General features: G+C 40.8%; 1 protein-coding gene across 6 annotated transcripts in view; it reads left to right on the forward strand.

The window, feature by feature from the left end:
• The window catches only part of Immp1l (inner mitochondrial membrane peptidase subunit 1), a 63,240-nt gene that overhangs the window by 16,090 nt on the left and 34,418 nt on the right, over positions 1-12,732 (forward strand). For 3 of the 6 annotated variants that reach the window (XM_036184534.1, XM_036184532.1, XM_036184537.1), the window contains one exon: positions 598-707. The exons of 1 other annotated variant lie outside the window; for it this stretch is intronic. The gene's annotated coding sequence lies outside the window, so the exon portion shown is untranslated. Of the gene's footprint in view, positions 1-597; positions 708-1,573; positions 1,709-12,732 lie in introns of all 6 variants that reach the window. 2 more of the 6 variants (XM_036184533.1, XM_036184536.1) reach the window with 2 other exon arrangements.

Genomic DNA, 12,732 nt, shown 5'->3' on the forward strand with positions numbered 1-12,732 from the left:
TTGGAGAGGCGCTGTGTGAGAGGAAGTGCCTTAGCTGTTGAGTCATGTGCACCGTGCAGCACTCATGTGTCGTGATAAGCCCTTCTTCTCTACTTGTCACAGTAACCTCCATTTAGGATCTGAAATGGACGTATATCTTACAGTTGCTTTATATTCATCTCTCTAAGGAAAGCATGTTTTTAAAGTAATTTCACTCAGATATGTCAAAATAATTTTTTTTCTGGAACAAATGAAAGTAAATACAGCAATGTATTTGTTTTTGAGAAAGGGTTTCATTTATTCCAGGCTGGCCTTAAGTTCCTTGTATTGCTAAAGATGAGTTTGAACCCCTGACCTCCTTACCTCCTCTTCTCAGCACTGAGATCCAGCACACCCTGCCCACCCTTTGCTAATATTCACATTTGTATAAATGACAGTGAGTTCTCTCCTTGAAATCAGTGCAGTAATGATAACAAAATAATATTAATCATTTCCTTAGTTGTCTGCTTAAATGCCTGAAAATCTATAGTCTCAATATTTGACACATGAAATTTTTTCTCTATGTTTGAAACATTTAAATGTAATAGGGAATAAAAGAGATCATCTTCTGTTTCCTAGGTAGAGTTAGAATTTTGAAGCATAGTCTTGAAGGCACAAGCCTGTAATCCCAGCTACTTGGGAAGTGGACACAAGACATTTGCAGATTGAAGGCCTTCCTGGGCTACAAGGTGAGTCAGGCTAGCCAGCCTCACAAATTAGTGAGAAGGTGCTTCAAAGTAAAAGAAGTGAAAGAGTCTGGGGCTGTATCTCAGTGGTAGGTGCTTGCCCGGATGCTCAGCATCCTGGTTTCAATGTTGAATGCTCAAGCTCCTCACCTCTGTTCTCCACACACAAGGATATGGTAAATTATTTAGCACATGGCAGTGCATGACTAGATGAACAAGGTTTTTGAGGCTGCAGGTGACCATTAGCTTCCTTGAGAATTTAGATCAGTGGCTTCCAAATGTTCCTGTGCTTTAGAGTCAGCTGGAATTTGAATTTTTATTTCAAAAGATTACCATTTTCTGTCTTTTGGAAACACAGTTGGATAGTTTCTAGTTTAATGTGTTAGTATAGGTAGAACAGCCCTCTAGAGATCTCCATGTACTAATCACTGAACCTAGGAACCCTTTATTGTACATGGTACAAGGAGTTTGAAGACAGGATTAAAATAAGAATGTCTATCGTCATAGATTACTGTGAGATGAATATAATTGTGAATAACATATTGGGGACGGGGCCATTTAGTGATGGAGAAATGCAAGGCTTTGAGGGTGAAGGAAAGGGACCCTGGAGCAATTAATGCTGGTGGCTTTAGAAGCTAGCAAAGGCTAAGACAAAGATTTTTACCTAACGTGTCTGGAAGAGACATAGAGCTTTGCCAACACCTTAGTTTTAACCAGTGAGATTTGTAGCAGAGTTCTGAGCCACAGGCTATGAGTTTATATATTTGTGTTGTTTCATGCTGCTAGATTTTTGGTTATTTGTTACAGCAGTCACAGAACTATAACACATTTGTAACTAACTCTTAGCTTACTGGTTGGCTTTTTGTCAGGAATTCTTGATCTCAACTCATCACTTCATTGAGAAAACAAAAACATGTGAGCCAATAGCTACTTCACTTTTCCATAGGATCCAAAGCTACCAATATCTGAGTCGCTTCTCTACACTTACACAGTCCAGGAGCCAGGTGAGAGAATGGTGTCATCCACAATGGGCACCTTTTTCATCCCAGTATAACAAACAGAACCCTGTACAGACATGTCCACAAGCCAGCTTAATCTAGACAATCCCTCATTGAGAATCCCAGATGATTCTAGATTGTGCCAAGGTGATACTTAAAACTATTAAATGCCCAACTCTCTCCTTTCCTTTAGATCTCTGATGCTACTTCAGTCTACCTGTTTTCCTGTTTTGGTTCCTAATTTGTCTGCTGTTAGACTGAATTGAATCTTCTTAGTAAAATTATATAATGGTTCCTATTTATTTTTATTTTTAAGGCAGAGTCTCACTATGTAGCACAGCCTGGCCTTGAACTCAAGAGCATCCTGCCTCAGCTTCACAAATGTTGGGATTGTGAGAATGTTTCATAGCATGCTTAAAATCTTTGATTCAACTAAATTTAAAAGTATAATAACATAATTATAAAAGTGAGCAAATGGTTTAAATGAACATTTTTTTCAAAGATAGATAAATGGCCAATACACATAGGGAATATATGCTTTACATTATTTATTAACTAAATAAAAATCAGTGTCATAGTGAGATCTCACTTTATACTTATTAGGTGGTAATAATAAAATGGATATTATTAAGTGTTGGTAAATATGTGGAGAAAATGAAATGCTTATATCTTTTTGGTAAAAAATGTAAAAAAAAAAATACAGCTGTTTTCAGAAGCAGTTTAAGAGTTCTGTGTAAGATTCAGCATAGCATTATTATACGACCACAATTTCATTTCTAGATTTAAACTCAAAAGAACTAAAAACTCGTTTCTTCACAGAACAGGTACATGAATGAATGTTTATGGAAATTGCAAAAATCACTATCTAAATGTCCTTTAACTGATGAGTTGATAAACAAAAATAGTATATTTTTGCTTTGGATTAGTGCCCCCCCCCCCCTTAACTGTTGCTGTGATCAAATACTCTGACAAAAGCAACTTAAGGGTGAAATGGGTTGTCGAGGTTCACAGCTAGGGTTATAGCCTGTCGTGGCAGGATCTCAAAGGATCTGGTGGTATCACACTCAGAGTTAAGAAGCAGAATGATGAAGGCATGCCGTTGCTGCCTAGTCTCTTTCTCCATTTGTACAGTCTAGGAGGATCCTCTCCAGGGCCATCTGTACTCATGCCTAATACTTTTAAAGAAGTATTTTGCATAACTTATCTAGATTGCAGTTGCTCTGTTTTTACTGAGAACTTAGCCTTTTGTTGCTTCTGCCACAGCTGGCGTTAAAGTCCTTCTGCTTGACTTCTTTTCTTGTTCAGTGATCATCTTTCTGCCTTACCACTCTTCCTTTTTTCACCTCTGGTCTTATCATGATTTCCCCCACCCACCCCTGTAGGAGTATCATTGTTAGCTCTTGTTTTCGTTAATTTTCTGTTGCTGTGAAGAGACAACATGACAAAGGCAGCTTAAAAAGAAAACATTTATTAGGGCTCATGGTTCCATAGGGTGAGTCCATGACCGTCATAGCAAGGAGCATAGCAGCAGGCATGGCAGTGGAGCAGTAGGTGAGAGCTCACATCTTGATCTACAGGCATGAGGCAGAGAGAGAAAGAGGAGAGAGAGAGAGAGGCGGGGGGGGCGGGGAATGAACTAACTGGAAATGGCGCATGGGCTTTTGAAACCTCAAAGCCTACCTCCATCTCTGCCCCCCAAGTGACACACTCTCCAACAAGGCCATGTCTCCTAATCCTTCCCCCAACAGTTCTACCAGCTGGGGACCAAGCATTCAACTATGTGACCCATGGGCCTTTCTCTTCCAAACCACCACAGATCTCAAGCTTGTAATACTCTGCTTGCCCATAAACTCTTCTTATTTTTTTCTCCTTTTCCCACTGTGGTCATTCTCAACTGTGGGAATGCAATCTCTCAGGGGACATGGAGAAATGCGTGGCAACATTTTGACTTAACACAGATTGGGAAGAAAAGACTGTTGGTAGCTAGAGGCCAGGGATTATGCTAAAATCTATAGGTAGCTGCTCAAAATATGTTATCAGCTCTTGGGATTAAAAGAACAGAATCCTCTTTTGCTTGCCTACCTTAAACAAACCTGACTCCAGTTCTTCTTAGTAGCTATCAAATACACAAAGCTCTTCAGCTAGGGGTCAATCTTTGTGCCTGCTTCCCATTTCCATGCTGAGATTTGGTTTGGCTTGAGCTTGCTGTGAGTTCCTGTGTATTTCATTCCTGGTATGTCTGGAAAATGCTGTTTCATGTAGTCACCCACCACCTCTGAATCTGAGAATTTTCCTACCCCATCCTCCATGATGATGACGACTGAGTCTTGGGAAAAGGGGTGTGTTATGTATCTCTTGTTGAGGGCCAAGTACACTGCAGTCTCTTGTTCTTTGCCTACTGACTGGTTAATGAGTCTCTGTGTTAATCACTATGTTCTGGAAGAACTATCACTGGTGAGAATTGAGAGGAACACTAATGTATAGATATAGCAATAAGTCATTAGGAATCTTCTGTGTTTTGTTTTGTTTTTCAAGACAGGGTTTCTCTCTGTAGCTTCGGCTATCCTGTAACTTGCTCTCTAGACCAGGCTGTCCTCAAACAGAATCATTTTAAATACATTCTACTATGTCCATTAAGTAGAATAATAGTACTAGGTTCTCTCCTAGGGCCTATGACCTATCTAGGCTCAGATACTTGGCCCGATATTGGTGCCAGGTATGGGTCCTGTCTTGTGAAGCTGGCCTAACCAAGAAGTTGTTAGTTACTCCTTGTCTAGTTAGGTTTTTTATTGCTGTGAAGAGACACCATGACCAGGGCATCTGTTTTAAAGGAAAAGATTTAATTGGGACTGGCTTACAATTCAGAAGTTTAGTCCATTATCATCATGGTGGAGAACATGGTGACACATAGGCAGAAATGGTGTTGGAGAAAGAGCTGAGAGTTCTAAATCCGGATCCAAGGCAGCCTGCAGAGAATGGTATACTGGGCATGTCTTGAGCATCTAAAACCTCCAAGCCTGTCAGTCCCCAGTGAGACACTTCCTCTAGCAAAGCCACACTTATTCCAACAAAGCTACATCTCCTAATAGTGCCACACTATTTGTGAGCCTATGGGGTCCATTTTTTTTCAAGCTACCATACCACTATTGTACTATTACTCTAACTCGGGCTTCACAACCCGGTAAGATTGATAATTGCTGTTCTCTGGTAGCCTGTATAGCACCTGTTAGCACCGTGAAAGCTAGGCAATAAGGATGAACCTTCCAGGATGGTAAACACTTGATCTCTCCATGTTTTATGACATTATGTGTATGGCATCTTCAGCAATAAGGTCTTACTGTCAACTTTTGGAGGGTAACAAAGAGCAGTGAAAACAGCCTGTAATGTTTGGGGGTCTGTGGGACCCCAATGGCCAACAACTGCTTGAGAGGTAGCCCATTCCTGGCACCAGGGTTTGTATTTGCTATGGCTAAACTTTTTTCATAGTAAATATATGTTATTTCCATTTACATTTCTCCGTTTTAAACATTTTAAGTTTTTTTTAAAGTAATATTTCACATGAATTTTAGAGGTTCAGTTATGCTACAAAATGTGTTAAGAAAACAAGATTCTTCGAATACCTCTTTAACTTTGTAATATGTTTTTGGCTAGTTAGGTGCAGACAGAGGAAAGGTATCTTATCTATTCCTGGATAAAAGAAAACAAAACACACACAAAAAAGCAAGGTTAATAGAGAGTGAAGTCTCATTATTTCTTTTTTTTTTTTCCTGCCTGTAGCGGCTAGTATTTACAGAAAACCAACCTTTATTTAAGTAAATATTTCAGGGTTTTTTTTGAGACAGGGTTTCTCCATGTAGTTTTTGGTGCCTGTCCTGGATCTTGCTATGTAGACCAGCCTGGGCTGGCCTTGAACTCACAGAGATTTGCCTGGCTCTGCCTCCCGAGTGCTGAGATTAAAGTCATCTTCACTGAATAATATAATTCTTATAGAAATAGGAATTATACTTCCAAATTTTTCTATGTCTAAGAACTTTAGGTTTTAGTTTCACATACATTGTCTTAGATATTTCACAAATATATAATATTTAACATGGCCAATATAGTGAATGGATTTTTCTACCCCCAATGTGGATATGGGTATCCTATGTAGGTAGACCCCTACTTGTCTCATTACCGTACCTATAATTGAAGCCATCCACGATTCTTTCTCCTTCTTTTCTATTTATGTTGCCTGCCGGATTTCTCAAATCTACCTATTTCATTCCTCCATTGTCACCATTCTATTGCATGCACCAGTGCAGTTTGCCTGCCTTCCCCTCCCTGCACATTTCCCCTCTTTTCCTCACTGTAGTCCTTTCTCTGCACATCGGTGAGAGCAGTTTTCAAATTATATGTCAGAGCGATTGTATTACTCTTTCTGCTTAAGACCGCTTAGTGCCTTCCTATTACTCTTGGAAGAAAATCCACACTACCTTGAGACTTTGAATGACTTTTCTTGTCTCTCGAGTATCATTTTACATTTTTCATTCCTCACTTCTTTCAGTTCTGTCACACATGCATGCTGTTGGTTGATTATAACTTTCTTGTTTTCTTTTACAACCTAACATCAATGGCATGTCTCTTAGAAAAACCTTTCTTAATACATCCTAAACAGATGACTCATTGTTTTCATGTACTCTATCATATTTTTCATTATAGAAACCACTTAATATATTTATGCTTTTATTTGTTTCCTTTGTATGTATACAATATCTTCTCCAGGAAACTATAAGCATTATGAAGATGGAGACCATGTTCACCATTGTATTTCTAGGACTGAATGAACTTAGTCTGTTAGGCTTGGAACATAGCAGTGGTTCATCTAATATTTGTTGAATGAATTAATGAATGACCTGAAGACACTCTTTGTTGCCCAAAGAGTTTGTTCTAAAAAGGTTTATTCACAACTGTGTTTGGTAGCATATACCTGTAATCTCAAAAATTAGGAGGCTGAGGCAAGTGGATTACAAGTTCATTGCTAGTCTAGGCTATAATGAGACCCTGATAAAAATTGTTTTATTTTACAAAGAAAGTTGAAAAGACAGTACAGTACACATTCATAAATATGTAGCCTGAATTTAACAATCAACATTTTCCATAGTAACATGCTGTCTTAGTGTTACCATTGCTGTGATAAAACACCATGACCAAAAACAAGTTGAGGGGTGGGAGGGTTTTATCAGCTTACACTTTCATATCACAGTTCATCATCAGAAGAAGTCAGGACAGGAACTCAAGCAGGACAGGAGCTGAAGCAGAGGCCACAGGGCAGTGCTGCTTACTTGCTTGCTCTTCATATCTTGCTCAGCCTGCTTTTTAATAGAACCCAGGACAATCAACCCAGGCATGGCACCACCCACAATGGGCTGGTCCCTCCTTCAACAATCACAAATTAAGAAAATGCCTTACAGCCAGGTGGTAGTGACCACGCCTTTAAGCCTTTAATCTCAGCACTCGGGAGGCAGAGCCAGGGGGATCTCTGAGTTGAAGGCCAGCCTGGTCTACAGAGCAACATCCAGGACAGGCACCAAAACTACACAAAGAAACCCTGTCTTGAAAAAAAAAAAACAAAAACAAAAAAACAAAAAAAACAAAAAGAAAATGCTTTACATGCTTGCCTATAGCCTGGTCTTATGGAGGCATTTCCTCAATTCAGGTTCCCTGGATGACTCTAGCTTGTGTCAAGTGTGGTAATATATTGCATACCTCCAATATATTGTGTACCCTAATAAACTTATCTGGGGGTCAGAGGACAGAGCCAGCCACTAGATTAGACATAGAGGCAAGACAGTGGTAGCACACACCCTTAATCCTGTCACTTGGGAGGCAGAGATCTGACTGGATCTCTGTGAGTTCAAGGCCACACTGGAAACAGAGCCAGGCGTGGTGGCACACGCCTTTAATCCCAGCACTTGAGATGTCATGCCTTTGCTAACAAGTATTTGGGAAGCACACAGGCCTTTAATCCCAGCACTAGGAAGGAAGGAAGATGGCAGGGCACAGAAAGGGATATAAGGTGTGAGTAAACAGGAAGTCTCTCTGGAGGCTGAGGAGTTGGTAAGGTGAGGTTGGTTGTGGCTTGTTTTGTTTCTCTAATCTTTCAGCTTTCACCCCAATATGTGGCTCTGAGTTTTTTATTAATAAGACCATTTAAGATTTGTGTTACACTCAAGCTGACATCAAATTAGCCAGTACACACATATTATGTATAGATTTATAGGAATTTGTTTACATCTGTTTATTTGCATATATATATATATAGTCAGTAATAGAAGTGAACTATATGAAAACATATGGCAAATGTGACATTTATCCTAAATAATCAATGCTTACCTCCTGTAAACAACCTTGTATCTAGCATAATATTAAGGAATTTGGTGTTTAGCTGAGTTTGGTGATACATATTGGTAATCTCAGCACTTGGGAAGCTGAGGTGGAAGGATCATCTTGAGTTCAAGACCACCATGAACTGTAGAGTAAGACTATCTCAGTACCCATCCCCAACAAAAAGGTGAAAGAGAAAAGAAATTTAATATTAACCAGACTTGGTAGCACATACCTGTAATCCTAGGCCTTGGGAAGAAGGCAGTTGGAGGTTCAAGGTCATTCTTGGCTACTTAATGAGTATGAAGCCAGCCTGGGCTACATTGAAATCATCATGTTTTTGTGCAAGGTATTCACTTCCCCAGGTGTTCTGATAATGTTCTTTATAGTTTTTGCTTTTCTTTCTAGGCTAAAATGAAGGATTTTACATTGTATTTGATTGTTACATATTTTAGAATAGTACTCTACCTATTTTCTGGGTTTTTTTGTTGTTGTTTTGTTTGTTTGTTTGTTTGTCTGTTTTTTTCTTTTGACAAAGCATCTTGTTATGTAGCCAAGACTGTCTTGGTCCTTTTTTTATATCCAGGCTGGTTTCAAACTCAATGCAATTCTCTTCCCGTCTTCTAAGTGCTGGGATTTCAGGAATACTGTAGGTAGACCACACTGAGGAACTATTTATTATTTTTGCTGGTTATCTTGGATAATGTGGCCTGGATAGATATATCTAATACTTTTAAACTAAATTAGATATTTTTGGAAAAGTGGCATTTAGATGACAATGTTATCCTTCATGACACTGTAGGGTATCAGGTTTTTTTTTTTTTTTCTATTTATACTGTTCAATTTGATCTTTTGTTTAAGATAGCATTTGCCTTGCCTTTTTTTCTTCCTTTCTTCCCTCTTCCCTCCTTACCTCCATCCCTCCCTCCCTTCTTTCATAGCCCTGTGTGTAACTACCCCTGGATAGCCTGGAAGCACTATGTAGGCCATGCTGACCTTCAATTCTCAGAGATCTATTTGTCTTTTTTCCCAAGTGCTAGGATTAAAGATATGTGCTTCCCTTCCTGGCTAAATTATTGGTGGTTTTTCTGTTTTTCCTCCTCCCTCCAACTCCCTTTAAGACAGGGTCTCTACATAGTCCTGGCTATCCTAGAACTCACTATGTCATTCAGACTGGCGTCAACTCACAGATATGCTCCTGTCATTGCCTTCTAAGTACTCAGATTAAAGACCTGTAACACCATGCCTGGCTCTTACCTGTTTTTAATTATGCCGTATTATAGCAGGCACTCGGTCGGGGATTGCCCTTTCTAAACAGCATTGACTTCTCACTTTGACCCACAAGACCTATCTTATTCCTTTCCTTTTTGTTTGTTGCATGTTAAACAATCAAGAAGTACCTAATATTAGCTAATTTACTGCTCAAAAGCTAAAGTGCAGGGATATCATCTTAAACCTGCAGTTGCTGTGGAGCCCAGCAACAACCAAGTCTCCTGGTATAGACTTTCCTCCGTAGGAGGACATTTATGCTTGAGGGGAGGCCACACCCTTGGGCCACAGCAACTGAATGCTCCTAGGTATAGTGGAGGAGAAAGTTTACTGTAGCTAAAAGAGAGAGCAGAGCGAGAGGCAGAGACATCTGGCAGAGTCCAGAGTGGACATGACCCCAGCGTGTCAGGAGAGGAGGGAGGGGAAGGGAGGGGAGAGAGGAGGACCAGGCGTGACAGCCAAGAGGACAAAAGGTTTTTGGTGGTTTTTGTTTTTTAAAAAGGGACAGGTAACCAAGGTGTTTGGGTTTTACAGAGAAGAGCTTCTGGGGGAAGGGCTGCTCAGCCCCTGGGCTGGAGAGTTGAGGGTAGAAGACAGGGCACACCTTGTAACTGGTAGGGACTGAGAGATACTGGGAGAACCTGGAGGCCAGTTTGGCTGTGATATGTTAAGTAGGCACTTGAGCCATTTTCCCAGCTTTTGAGACTTCCCAGGCAGCCGCAGTCATTGGATAGGAGGAGAGCACCTCCACTGACATTAGTGGCTCTTCCATAGGCCTTTTGCTGGGTTCCAAATCTGTTAACACCAAGCAGCACTCTCATCTGTAATGGAGTAAGAGGTGGTTTATTCTACATTAAATATGAATGGCTGAGACTCAGGAAAGGTTGACCTTGCCTCAAACAGCATGTTCCTGTTTGTAAGCAATTATAGGAACTATGTTTGGGTGGAGTGGTTTTTAATTTTTTTCTTTTATTTTTGAGATTTATAATATTACATCATTTCTCCCTTCCATTCCATTTTCCAAACCCTCTCATATACCCATCCCTGCTCTTTCAAATTCATCACCTATGTTTTCTTTGTTGTTACATGCATATGTGTATATACATACATATTGTTAAATATAACCCGCTCAGTCTGTATAATGTATAAAACATACTTGTACGTATGTTTTCAGAGCTGACTGGTATTGGATAACCCCAATTGATGTGATCGTCCCTGGGGAAGACTTTCTCCCATTGTCTCTCAGCATTCCTTAGTTGCCTGAAGTTCTTTTATACAGGGTTGGGGCTTTGTGGCCCCTACCCCCACTTTGGCATGCCTGCTGTTTGTTTCTGTTCTTTGTTCAGCTCATGTTTAGGCAGTCCTGCTGCTGAGACTTTATGGGGGGAGCTCCTGACACTGTCACTGTGATGGTCAAATATAACTTAGGAGTGAATCTGAAACATTCCAACCCTCTCCAATCAAGACTTTCTCAACAATCAATCCTTAGAATCTATCCCTGGGGTGTGACTTTTTCTGGGAAGTTCAGTTTACAAGGAAACTCGGGAACATTTACTCTGTACACACACACACACACACACACACACACACACACACACACACACACACACACACGAGTGCCAGCCAGGGTATATGTGTAGAGGACAACTTTCAAGAATCTATTCTCTCCTTCCACCATGTAGATCCAGGGCTCAAACTTAGGTCATCAGTATTACGTTTTAAACCGGCCTGCAGCCTTGGCGGGTGGAGTCAAAGGGCATGGTGGAAAGTCACTTGTACCATGCAGATGGCATCCATGTGGAAAGTTTTATTAAGGGGGGAAGAAGAAGGGAAGAAAGAGAAAACAGGTTCTGAGGAGTGAAGAAGAAGAGAAAAAGGAAGGGAGGAGGTGCACACTCCTTGTGGCAAGAGAGAGGGAAGAGAGAGAAGGGGAAGTTCTCCCTAAAGGAAGAGGACTTTAAGTAAGATGACCTTGTCAGGATGCTGGGTGTGTCTCCCAAGGCTTGGGTCTGAATGCTAACAATCAGGCTTCACAGAAAATACCTTTAATGACTTAGCCATCTTGCTTGCCCTAGCATTCTTAACCATTAAAAGATGAGAAGTAATGAACTTAAGAACCTAGAGGAGGAAAGCAGCTTGTCTAAAACATTTGGAGCGTGCTAATTAGGTAGTATTGATCCCAGGGGGTGAGAATGAGACCAGTACCACAAATTTGAGCCAAATTTGAAGCAAGCTTGATTTTTATTGGAGTACATGCAAGAACTGGCCAGTGACTGTCTCAAGTCCGTTTCTTGGGCCCCTTTTAAGCAGTAAAGTCTTGAGTAGTTGCAAGTAGATTTACCGAAAATAGACAATGGAACAATACGAAAGTACAGGAAAATCTTAAAACACCACGTGGTTGCTATGTGACTAGGGAGGTTTAGGGTATTTTAAAAACAAGTCAAGGTCATAGTTGGAGCAGGTCAGGGTCCATGTAATAGGCTTAAAAGAATGAGTCACAGTTCTTTGTCCTATGTTAACAGTATGGTCAGTAGTCCATTTATATTCTTTGATATCCCATTACCCCCTGTACTTCCATTGTTTGGTTCGTAAGGGGTGCTTAGGGGCTCCTATAGTATTGAATGGGTAGCCCCTGTGTCCACCAGAAATTTGTATGTTGAACCCAGGTGGTGAAGGTTACCATTGGCTCCTGGGGGCCTAGTTTGAAGGTACCTCAACCTCAGTAATCCTCTATAGCTAGTATTACCTTGGGTTTGGAGGGGAGACCTGGTCAGAGCCAAAGTGGAAAACCTTACCCTTCACTGCTTCTGCGGTTCCTCCTCTCCGCAAGAGATCTACTTCTGTGCGTCCTGTCTATTTAAAGACTTTCTGTTCTCCTCCCTCATTGGTTGTAAACCCAGCCACATGACCTCCTCGTCACTGCCTGTTTGTACAGACCTCCAGGTCTTCTATGGTTGGTATTGAAATTAAAGGCGTGTGTCTGCTATGCTGGCTATGTCCTTGAACACACAGAGATCCGCCTAGCTCTGCCTCCCAAGTGCTGGGATTAAGGGCGTGCCCCACTACTGCTCGGCTTCTGCTCTGGCTTGCTCTGACCTCAAGGCAACTTTATTGACATACAAATAAAATCACATTTCAATACAAATAAAATATCACTATAGTTTCTGGCATGGGCATTCATTTTTACAGAGACCCGTTTCTTTCCAGTAGGCTTATTGGTCCTTTTGTAAAGATAATCCTCTTTTTATCATGGGGTGCATGGGCAGAGCTGAAAGTGACTGGGGCTTGTAGTGCAGCCCTGGTGGCATGCCTCATCTTTACCAAAGATCTTCTTTGCTGTCTTTGTTGTCAAACACCTGGAATATTCTAATAGTTCTGACCAGTTCTTTCCTGCAAAC

This window comes from Onychomys torridus, chromosome 4 (assembly GCF_903995425.1).
Source record: "Onychomys torridus chromosome 4, mOncTor1.1, whole genome shotgun sequence".
Lineage (NCBI taxonomy): Eukaryota > Metazoa > Chordata > Mammalia > Rodentia > Cricetidae > Onychomys > Onychomys torridus.